This window comes from Echinops telfairi, unplaced genomic scaffold, assembly GCF_000313985.2.
Source record: "Echinops telfairi isolate 266 unplaced genomic scaffold, ASM31398v2 ScPeMD7_443;HRSCAF=831, whole genome shotgun sequence".
NCBI lineage: Eukaryota > Metazoa > Chordata > Mammalia > Afrosoricida > Tenrecidae > Echinops > Echinops telfairi.
In genome coordinates this window covers 69,874,522-69,886,264 of record NW_022104341.1, presented here as the reverse complement: position 1 = coordinate 69,886,264, position 11,743 = coordinate 69,874,522, and the positions used below count along the sequence as shown (strand labels likewise).

At 47.4% G+C, this 11,743-nt stretch overlaps 1 protein-coding gene across 2 annotated transcripts in view; it reads right to left on the bottom strand.

The window, feature by feature from the left end:
- Positions 1–11,743, bottom strand: part of DAB1 (DAB adaptor protein 1) — a 1,456,966-nt gene that overhangs the window by 109,386 nt on the left and 1,335,837 nt on the right. The gene's annotated exons all lie outside the window — the stretch shown is intronic.

Below are 11,743 nucleotides of genomic sequence, written 5' to 3'. Positions count from 1 at the left end.
GGGGGGCTTGTAGTTGGTGCTTCTCATTAGTTCCCTTCAAGTAGGCTCTGACTCATGGTGACGCACCGGCGCCCAGGGAAGCTGCTCCACAGGGCTGTCCATTGTGAGTTGGAATCGACTCAGCAGATATGAGTTATTTGTGGAGGAATCAGGAACTGGCGTCTTGGTGGGGCACTGGTTATATGCTCTGCCTCTCACCAAAGGTCAGTGGTTCCTGTGGCCCCACGAGCCATCCCACCAGAGGAAGATGTGGAAGCCGTGGTGCCTGCTGCTGGGAAGTTATAGGCCTACAGGGTCACCGTGAGTCAAAAGGGATGCTAAAGGCCATGGGGTTAAGCCTTAGGATCCTACCTGTCAACTCAGAAGACAAAACTCATCTTGGAGGATTGTCAAGTGTCGGGAGGCACCAGGAATATGGTGCCTTCTCTCCCGTCCCTAACAGGTCAACGCTCACGGTGGGCTGCGCTTTGCTACAGCAGAAACCAGCTCTTGCATGGCAGCTAGAGCGTCTGTTGGTTCGTTTGAGTTTTTGGCGGCTCTCTTCTTGTCCAGGTAAATCTTCAGGACCCCTTCTTCACACCGTGTGTTTGGGGGAATTGGAAGTTCCTTCATCTCAACAAGAGGCAGGCTCATTAAGTCAGGCTCTGAGCAGGGGCTGGGAGGAGCGAGTTTTCTGTTTGCCCAATTTTCACCTTAGATGTTTGGTCATGGCCCGTGTCTGGCGGGGCACTCTCTGACACAAACAGCACGCAGAGCCCCCCTTTGATGTGTGGCTCTGGATTGGTCCTCAGTGCCCCGATGCAGGTGGATGGGGAGGCACTTCCCCCCTGTTCCCTGAAGAGAGGTGGGAATCCTGGACATTTGGAGGTTCAGTCCTCCAAAGCAAGGCCTTCGGATGATTGGAACAGGCAGGGCTATTTAAAGGCATTAAATGGATAAAGACATAAAGGAGCCATATTCAAGTAGTCCTCATTTCCCGAGCCCATTGTACGTGGTGAACGGGTGGAACCCAAGATGAGTAAGTCCCCAGCCCGTCTCAGAGCTCTCACCCCCAGGGCCTTCTAGTCTCTGATGAGCCATCTCCACTGGCTCATGGTGCTGGAGCTCCACCAGGCCTCGTACATGGTACCCCAGGCATGGCAGAAATTCCCCAGAAATAGCTCCATCACATATTATCTCAAAGGGAAATGCTGGGTTTCAAACACATTGCAGACCCCTTTAGTAACCTGTAGGTTCAACCCCCTGGACCACAAAGGTGGCTCTCTTCCAGCAAGCTGAACTTTTCCTCTGAACAGGCTGCTATAGATCAAACTGAATATGAAATAGATGATAGAGAGGAAGCTTTGCCACGTGAGAATTCACCTCCTATATTGCAATAGCTTAGCTTTTTCTTCACCTCCAGGATCAGTATCACAATCGTGATGAAGTACTAACAATCAGAGCAATGGCATGTGCTGGGCATTGTGCTCAGGTTTCCATGCAGGTTGTCTCATGGTGGTCCCATGAGAAACACCCAACCAAGTCTACAGCCATCGAGTCAGTTCTGGAGGTTCACGGTGACCCTGTAGGACACCGTGGAACTGCCTCTGTGGGTTTTGAAACTGTACATCTTTATAGGAGTAGAAAGCCTGATCTTTATCCCGCAGAGCACCTGGTGATTCTGAGCTGCTAATCTTGCAGTTAGCAGCCCAGCATGAAACCCACTGTGCACCAGGGCTCTTTGCCCTATGAAACAGGACTAGTTATTTCTCCCATAGTCCTAAAGAGGCCAGGAAAAGGCATCTGGCACATAGTAGGCGTTCTTAAATATCTGTTGAATGATGATGTCCATTAAATGAGTTCTAAACACAATCTGCTGTGCTTCTGAAATCAATAACCCTGGGTGCCATTTAGATACTTAGAAGCTTTGAGATCATATTGCTCAATGTCCATTGACCCAAGGAGGGAGAGATTTACCTTTTCCCTTCACCACAGGGACCAGGAGAACGAGGTGAGGAATGCTATTTAGTAAGGCACTTTGGGGGCACAGATAAGATTACTATAAATTCTATGTTTAGACCAAACTGGAGACCTATGTGCCCATGAAAACTTGTATTTTTATGAGCTATGAGTAAGGGAGCCCCATGCAAGGATTCACGTACCACAAGTTTGCAGCGTAGCTGTTCTCTCCTAGGCTCTGTGCTCCCTGCTAAACCCACTGCCGGTGAAACAACTGACTCATGAGAACCCTCCTTAGGGTTGCTGAGCCTGTAAATCTTTCTAGGAACAGACAGCCTCACCTTTCTCCTGAGCAGTAGCTTGTGGGTTTGCATGGCTTCCTTATGTTAGGGATAATTTTTTTTTTTTTTTAAGATGAGCAAGGCAGGTCTCTGCCACTATTGCCAAATTACCGCTTGTGTTATGGAAAGCGAGTGTTCTAATGAGGTAAGGTAGTTTCCATGTAGCCTTATCTCAGAGAATTGAAGCCCTGCTCTCTTCAGAACTGGCTTCACACTACTTCTTGGCATATACTGGCTGGCAGGGCGGAAAAGGATTTCAGACCTAGCGCTAGTGGTTTCGTCACTTTGAAGTTATCTCTTTTACTTCTTTTAGCCTCATTTTCCTGTTTTTGAATGGAGGTTGAATTCAGTGACAGAGATGATTCCTTCTAGTTGTGAATTCTCTCATGCCGTAGTTTGGTTTGGTAGAGCTTACGAAGGAGCCTCGGTAGCACAGTGTGTTAAGCACTCAGCTGCTAAAGGAAACGTTGTCAGCTCAAACCCTCCAGTCCCTCATAACCTAATACAGGAGAACAAACTGTCGTGAGGTATATAGTAACAATAACTACATAATTATTTACCTTTATTGAGTGGTTGATAGGAACTAACCATTTCCTGGACATTATTTCATTTTCACCACAGAATAACCCAAGGCCATTGGCACTATGAAGGAGCTCTGTGGGTGCATCAGGGTGCAAATTCATGAGAGACGTTCCCCTCCAGAGAAGAATGAGGTTGTCTGCTGTGAAGATTTATGGCTGTGGAGACGTTTCATGCTGGCCTATAGGGCTGCTGTGAGTTGGAATGGACTCAATAGCCTTGGACTTAGTTTTATTGACATGCCTCTTTAGGGATGATGGAACTGAAGCCAAGAGAAATCATGCAACTTGCCTTGAAGCACGTGAGAAAGTTGGTGCTCAAACCCAGAGACTGCCAACCTGCAGTGCCAGCACCTTGATAACTGTACTCTGGTCTTGACGAGTATGCAGAAGTAAATAGAATACAAAGGATAATATGCTTAAGAATAAGAGTCCAAGCGCAGGGCTTTGAGATGGTATCAGAGCAGGTTTATGGAAACACATGAAATAGGCCTTGAAAACTGAGTAAGACTTGGACAGGAAAGATGGGGAGAAATGGAACTGTCCCCAGAGAAAGAAAAGGTTGGCCATTCTATACCATGAAGCCTCCTCTCAAGCTGGCTACACAACCCTTGTTATGCTGTGATAGAGCCAGCACACCCTACTGCCAAGGGAAAGACCGTCAATTTGCCCTAGATCCAGTTTCTGCCCATAAGGACAAGCATCTGTTAGCTCCTTGTCCATCTGCAACATCCTTCCTTCAGATCTTTGCTTTTATGCTTCTTCTAGACTTGAAGTCTTGCTTTAAGGGTATGCTTATGAGAGACCCTTTCCCTGATGTGCCCTATGTTTCCATCTTTTCCAGCCCCTCCCTATCACATGTCCCTGAGTTTGTACAAATTCAAGCACTTTGTTTACTGCCTGAATCTCTCCATGGAGTATAATGTAATAAAGGCTATGGCTCATCAATCTCGCCCACCCAGTACTGATGTTCAGGGCTTAGTATTTAGTATATCACAGGTGCTCGCTAGATAGATATTAAAGGGATAAATGCCCAAAGGATATGAATTTAGGATATATTTGGGCTGAAATAGGTTTATGTGATCAGGAGTTCAAAAAAATGAAATTCCGTTCTAAGTTCTGAAATGCTCCATGTTCTTACCACGCAGACCTGAGTATTATGCCTGCCAAATAAGCATCATAAAAGACTGATGTCATTATGAAATTCTTGCCGTCATGTTTCCTTTTTCATTTAGGATCTAATATGAGAATAAAAACTGACTCTTGCATTCCAACATTCCTTTCTGTCTGGTCACTATGCGCTGGAATCAATTCAATGGCAGTGAGTTGAGATTTTTTTTTTTAAGGTTTCTTCCAGTCAATGAGATGAGAATGTAGAGAAGCTTCAGGGCTTGCGTTCAGACCCAGCACCAGACACGTTTCAGAGGAAGTACTACGTCATCATACTGTGAACCCCCAGGCTGTGCCACCCTCGAGTCTGTGGATACCACCAGCCAGGAAGCTTTTGATAGTTTCGATACCTGGCCTTGAAGGCCTTGTACTCCAGCCTAGCAGGTGACTCACCACAAGGTTTCTGCCATTGAGTCTGCTCGGCTTTCCAGTGACCCGATAGACAACAGAATGAAACACCGGCCAGTCCTGCATCCTCCCCACAATTGTTACTATGTCTGAGGCTATTGTTTCAGCCACTGGGCCCATGCACCTTACTAAGTATCCTCTTCTTTTTTCGCTTATCCTTTAGCTTATCAAGGATGCTGTTCTTTTCATGGGGCTTGTCTCTCCTGATGACATGACCAAAGTACTTGCAACAAAGTTCCATCATGCTCATTTTTAGAGGGCATTCCGGCTGATTGTTTTCAAAGACAGGGGTGTTTATTCTTCTGGTAGTCCACAACACTTCCAATACTCTCCACCAGCATCCTGCTTTCCAGGAATCACTTCTTCTTCAAATCCTCCTTCCTGGTCCAGCTTTTACATGTATGTGAGGTAAGTAAAATGCCCTGGCTTAGGTCAGGTGCTGTATCGTCCTCAAATTCACATCTTTGCTCTTTAATACCATTGAATTTCCTGACTGCGCTTCGATGACTAGTGAGCGTGGATCCAAGCAAAACAGAATTCTTGACAACTCCATTTGTTTCTCTGCAACCTCCGGAGAAGCACGTCGTGTTTGGTCAAGTAGAAGGGCAACAAAAAGAGGAAGGCGCGCAACGAGCTAGAATGGCACAGTGGCTGCAACAATGGGTTCAGGCCCAGGAACCCTTGTGAGACTGGCATGCCGTGTTTCACCCTGTGGGCACAGGGTCCCCATGCGTCGGAACCCACTCAAGGGCACCTGGTAACAATACCGCCCCAGGTTAATTCCTGAAAACTCCCTACGAAAGTACTCACTGATGTCTCTGTCACAGATGAGAAGTCATTGATGCTCAAATTCTTAAAAAACCCAACCCAAATCGTGCAGTCAAGCAGTGTCCTGTCATTTATTGTGCATCTACTTGGTGCTGGGGTTGTGGTGAATGATTTACATTCATTATTCCATTTGATCCCATTGTATCATGGGACTAACCCTCTAGGATTGCATCCTCTATAGGCTATAGACCCTATAGCCCTACCCTCACCTCTGCCAACACGGGGCCAGAGTAACCACATACAACAGGTAAGTGAATGATCACCGCTCTGCTGCAGTGACCATTAATTTATGGACACATATTTGAATGTCACATTATTTTATTGTGAAATGGTATTCTAATTTTGTTTTGTCCCCCTGCCCCAACCCTCAAAAGAAGTTTAAAATTCTACCTTCAGTTTACAGACAGCACAAAACTAGGTGGCGGAGGGATTTGGCCCACGGATTGTAATTTAAGTTGCTGACTGTGGCCGATCCAGGATACGAACCTAGTTAGTTTGATTTGAGAGCCCGTTTTCCTTCTCTAATTCCAGTGCACATGGTTTTCTGATAAGTCCTACTACTCCTGAGAGCATCTGACAAGGACTACCAAAGGACCCAAATGTGCGCACTCTCAAGTGGGGGAAAGTCCAGGCGGAAGCACTTCCCAGCTGCTTTTGGTAACAGGGTGGAGTCCCTGGAAGAAGTCGTTTCTATGGAAACCAACTGAGTCTCCCTCCCTTGGGGATCCCTGTTTAAACCCTCTTCCCTGACCGAAATGTGGATGGGGAGTTGGGGACCGCTCCACACGCCCTCATCGATTTCCCCCCAATATTTTGCACTTGGGATTACAGGTACCTTACATTTATTGGTAGACTGTATTTGTTAACAGATCACGCCAGATTTACACGAAAATAGCATGAACAGTGCTTCTGAAGGTTCGTCTTTTTTATCAGGCCCCGAGTTCTTAATGAATGGAAATGGAATGCAGATGGTGTTTTTGCTTCTTTGCTGTATCCTCAAGTTCAGCTATTATAATTTAACCGATTAATTTAAGAGAAGGTTGGCAAAGGAACCTCCTTGGAAATGTATCAGCATTAATCGGAAGAGCTTTTGCGCTCTCTTAAAGAGAAGGTCCATTTATGTAAAGGGGGGCGGGGTTGGGAGGAGGAAGTATACTCAGACGGTAGGTCTGTAATCACTTTTCAAATTACAGAAGATGTTGTCCATTGTTGCGAAATGGGGCTCTGACAAGAAGTCAATCAGGTGTATTTGCTGCATCGATTAGCACTTCAGTGGTGGAGAGAGAGGGCGAGCCTTTACCCACGGCGGGCTCCCTGGGGACCAGTTAAGCTCTGCGTGTTCAGAAGCATCCACTCCACTCGGATAGCGGGCTCTGTTTACTCTCTCACATCAAGCCGAGGCCTCTCTGAGCCTCTCCAGACTTGCGAAGAGACCAAGAAGCCTTCTGTCTGGTGCGAGACCAAATCAAGGGGGCGGGGAATCAACACAGCAAGTCCTAGCAGCTGCGACGGGGCTTCCGTGCTCAAAAGAGTATTCAGATTTCTGTCCACTTCAGGCGCTGCCATTTACCAAACCACCAGAGTTCCAAAAGGTTGGCGAGGCACGCTCCACTCAGAGATGCCTCCGAAGAAAGGCGTGGTGATCCACCAGTGACAAATCATCACCGTCCCCGTTCCTAGGAGCACAGTTCCACTCTGATACACATGGTCTCATCACGCATCCAAGTGGCCACATGGCAACTGTCCGTGGGTTATGTGGTTCTGTTTTTCCATCTGTAGGGTGAGGACGGCAATACTATTCATGTTGTGGACTTAGGGGGATACTTAGATTGGCTAGTCGTTGGTAGGTGCAGTGGAGTCTGCGTCCACTTACAGTGCCTCCATCTCTCGACAACAAAGGGTAACACAACCCCCAGCCTGCACCAGCTTTACCACAATTGTTATGTTTCAGCCATTTGCTGCCTCTGTCATGTACTGATTGCCGTCTGACCGAAGGGCTCTTCTTCCGGCACCGTATCTGACAATGTGCTGCTCTTATTCATTCAGTTTCCAATGACTAATTCCTCTGAAGTCGAAACCCTATTCCTTCTTCCCAGCGTGTCCTTAGTCTGCAAGTGCTGCGGAAACCTGCTCACCTTGGCCGATCTTGCTGGTATTTGCAAGGCCGATGACCTAGCTTTGAGCAGCACACATGCCACTACAATATGACAAACTGACAGTCAGGTACAAAGTGCTTAGCACTGTGCTTCATAAAGCAAAGTGTGCAAAACTGAGGGTCAGCGTCCTTCTCAACACAACCTTGGGCCAGCATCAGCCTGACATCACTCCTCTCCATCTTCATCTCACCAGCTCAGGGGCGGTAAACAGGGGCAGATACATGAGACCGCTGCATTTACTGCAATGCCGGGTGATGCAGAGTTGGCACTCTATACTGGTCCAGAGGGTGTTTCAAGGGCAGAGAGATCCAGGGTCCAGTCTCCAACTTGCAACCTACCATCCATGTGTCCTTGATATGATGGTTAATTTTTCATGCCAGCTTGGCTGGAGGTCAGTTTTCGGGCAAACATTCATCTAGATGCATTTACAAAATAGTTAAATAGTTAAAACATTTCCCCCATGATTGAATTGTTTTTCTGCTTTGAATTTTTGTTGAAACCATGTGTTTTCAGTAATGGAAGGCATCTTAAAGGAAATGAAAATAAAAGATTAGAGGTAATCTGATGTTTGAGGTAATTAGTTTGGTGTAATTAGTGGGACACATATGTCCCAAGGAGGATGCTCTGGTGCCAGGGATGGTGGGATGTGACTTGTTTCTTCTGATTCATACACTTAAGACAGTCCCACCTAATGGTGGCATTAAAAGCGGGATGAGAGCTTCCCACTAAACTCTAGAGACAGAAAATGTCTCATGCATCACAAAAAGATTAACAGGAAACCAGGTGCTATTAAGTCCAACTCATGGCAGCCTCATGTGTGCCAGAGTAAAACTGTGCTCAGTAGAGTTTTCAGAAGTGGATCGCCAGGCCTCTCCTCTGACATAGCTGTGGATAGACTCAAATCACCAATCTGTCAAACTAAACTATCTGCATCACCCAGGTACTCTCAGGAAATGGTTACACGCGATTAAATCAGTTTGCCTTCAGTGAAGCAGATTGCCCTCCATCATGTGGGTGGGTCTCCTTCAATCAGAGAAGGCTGTATAAGCACAAAAGGAGCTTCCCTTGGGGGCATTCTAGCCCACCGGTGAATGGACAGTTTTATATTCATTACTGCCAACACCAGCACCTCGAACAACTCGGTGACTCCAGGTTCATATGAGATAAGGAAGCCCAAGGACAAGACTGATTCTTGGCCCAATGTTCTCTTGGGGACCAAGGTGATGATTACAAAAGGAAGAAGATTATAGCCCTGTCTGTGGCTTTAATACCAGACTTACCTTGGATCTACTAGGATAGCTGACCTCCCTGAAATATGCAGTAGGAGGAAGAAGTAATTAGGTGGCTTTTTACAGCGCTCTATAACTGATATGAATTAATAGGAGCACCGTGGCAAGAACTCTTTATGTCCTAGCATATATCTTTCGGGGCAAAGCAGAGCTAGCATTTATCCTGAACAGAGATCCCAGCCACTTCACCCGAACCCTGAGCAAAATGAGACGTAAAGACAGCCACAAGCTTTCCTAATTCGCACCTACACGGAGAAAGCCCATTGACACTTGGCTTTGACTTCTGTTTCCGCCTTATCCTCTCTCCAATTAAGATGTGGATAGGCGAGAAGAGTCATTTGGCAGAGAGAGCGGGAAATCAACTTGCAATGAAAATAGGGGTCTCTTTGTAGGCAAATCCACTGCCTTTGAGAAAGAGTCCTTTAGAGAGGAGGCATTCTACGGGCTACTGGCTGGCTGTCCCTCTGGTACCACGGCCAACAGCATCTATCTGCAGGATGCTCCTGAGTTCCAATTTGTACATCAACACGTTGACTTCCCGTCACAAGGACGCTCCCCTCACAGCCACTCCACAGAGTGAGGCGTCACAACCCAGGTGTGGAGAATTCCAATTAGTTGCCCCATTTCACAGATGAAGAAGCCCGAGAGGCTAAGTTCGCAACATCACATCAATGGTCAGTTGGAGAGCCCTACAATGAACGTCTACCTTTACCTTTACGTGCTACTTTTCCCAGTTTAGTAGTTTTTAACATCTGAGGGCATTTGGTGATTTTCAAAGCATTCTGGCACTCCTCGTGATAGGGATGCTGACGCTGTGGTGCGCCCGTGTTCGGTTGTCTAGAGAAACAAACGAGTGACACTCACCTATGTACGAGAAAGAACTGTATATCAAGACACAACTTCACAGCAAGACGGCGCGCCCACCCAGTGCAACTCAAGTCCACAAACCCGATGCTAGCCGGGCCCTCTTCAGACACACACAGCTGCAGGCCGATGGTGCTGACAGGTAACGTGGGAAGCAGGGCGATCACAGGGCGGTGAGTGCAGTCACGTGGATCCATGGTCAGTAGAAACATGCCCGGGTGGCCATACTGCTTGGCTTTCTGGAACTTTGAGGAAACAATTTGCCTTTGGATGACATCAGAGGAGAAACCCAAGTGCATCTGTTACACGGAAGTGGAGGAACATACAGCGAAGAAAAGACGGGGTGAGTCTGGATGCATTCCATTGACACCCACTGACCTAGTCCACAGAGGCTGGAGATAAAAGATAAGAAGGGCTGGCTGGTGTGAAGTTTAAAGAGTTGTGAGAATCCTGACACAATCTTTCCCCCTGAGAGCTGGGCGAGTGAGAGCATGGCAAAGCCTGCCCATCTGAAGTGCAGAGGGGAGTGGAAGCTCCCAGGCAGTAAAGGTGCCCATTTGACCGAGCTTGGATGGCTAGGGCCCAGCTGACCACAGCCGGATCAAATCATGAGAGAAACATGTTTGCGCTGTGAACTGCACTCTGAGGGCTTTCCTGAATGCAGATGTGCAAAACTCCAACTTGAAACCACAATTCTCCAGCTCAAAGAACTTGCTTGTTTCCTCGGAGTAGTGGGCTAATAGGGAGGGGCCATTCATAAAATGGGTGTCTGCCGCAGGGAGTAGGAGAGGCTGGAAGTGACTGGCTCCCTTGCTCTCATGGATGTGTTTCGTCTTGAAATCAGTGGGACAAAGGCGAATCCCCACTGATCGCGTTCTCCTTTTTCTGATGGTTACCCGTTAACTTCCCTAATAAACACCCCATCATTATGAGGACTGTCTGTGAGTTCTGTGTTGACTGCAATGGATTATGGAACTCAGCAGAGAAGTAGAGTGCCCCGTCAGAATAGACAGGTGTTAGACGAGGGTAAAAGAAGGATTGAAGGTGGAGACATGTGTAATCTCTGTGTTGTGGCAACGGCATTGGCTTGGTGTGGAGATGCAGTCTCCTTCACACTACTGAAGCAGGGATGTCAGATGCCGCCTCCACACCGTGTTCTCAAGTGCTCACAAAATAGAACCACCTAGTCACTATCAAGAGAGTCCAAACTAGATTGCCTGGTTCTTCCACGGGACATACAATGAACGAAGGACATTGGAGATAGGGGTGGTCACCAGCATCAGTCCTCAGGAGGGACTGGGTGCCGACACCTGGAGCAGGATGAAACATGAACTAGTGGCTCTCGAGTCGATGCGGACTCATGGTGGCCCCATGCATGTCAGAGTGGAACTGCTTCATGACGTTTTCATGACGGTGGCTTTCAGACTCAGACTGTTAGACCTTTCTCCTGAGGTGCCTGTGAGTGAGTTAGAATTGCCAACATTTTGTTATCAGCCCAACTACTTAGCCATTCACACCACCAGGGGGGAAGAACTGGGGTGGGGTGGGAGGGCGGGAGTTGTTTGCGCTTTAGGCAAATAGGACAGGACCACCACTTTCCGAGGTCCATGGCCCCGGGGAGAATGCTGATGGCTCAGCCTAGGGAGCTGATGCAGCAATGACTGGCCTGTCTCTCCGCCTGAGAGAAATGGACACTTGTCTCCTGTTCCCTGACTAAAGCTGCAGAAGGCAGCAGACTGCAAACTTATCAGTTACTTCATGTGCCCCTCCCGTCTGTGAATGACTTAGCTGATGTGTTAATGCGTCTTTTTTTAAAAATCATTTTATTAGGGGATCATATGACTCTGATCACAATCCATTCATACATCAATTGTGTAAAGCACATTTGTACATTCATTGCCCTCATCATTCTCAAAACATTTGCCCTCCACTTAAGCCCCCGGCATCAGATCCTCATTTTTTCCCCTCCCTCCCCACTCCCCCCTCCTCATGAGACCTTGATAATTTATAAATTATTATTTTGTCATATCTTGCCCTGTCCGACGTCTCCCTTCACCACCTTTTTTTGTTGTCCGTCCCCCAGGGAGAAGGTCACATGTAGATCCTTGTAATTGGTTCCCCCTTTCCAACCCACTCTCCCTCTACGCTCCCAGTATCACCACTCACGCCAC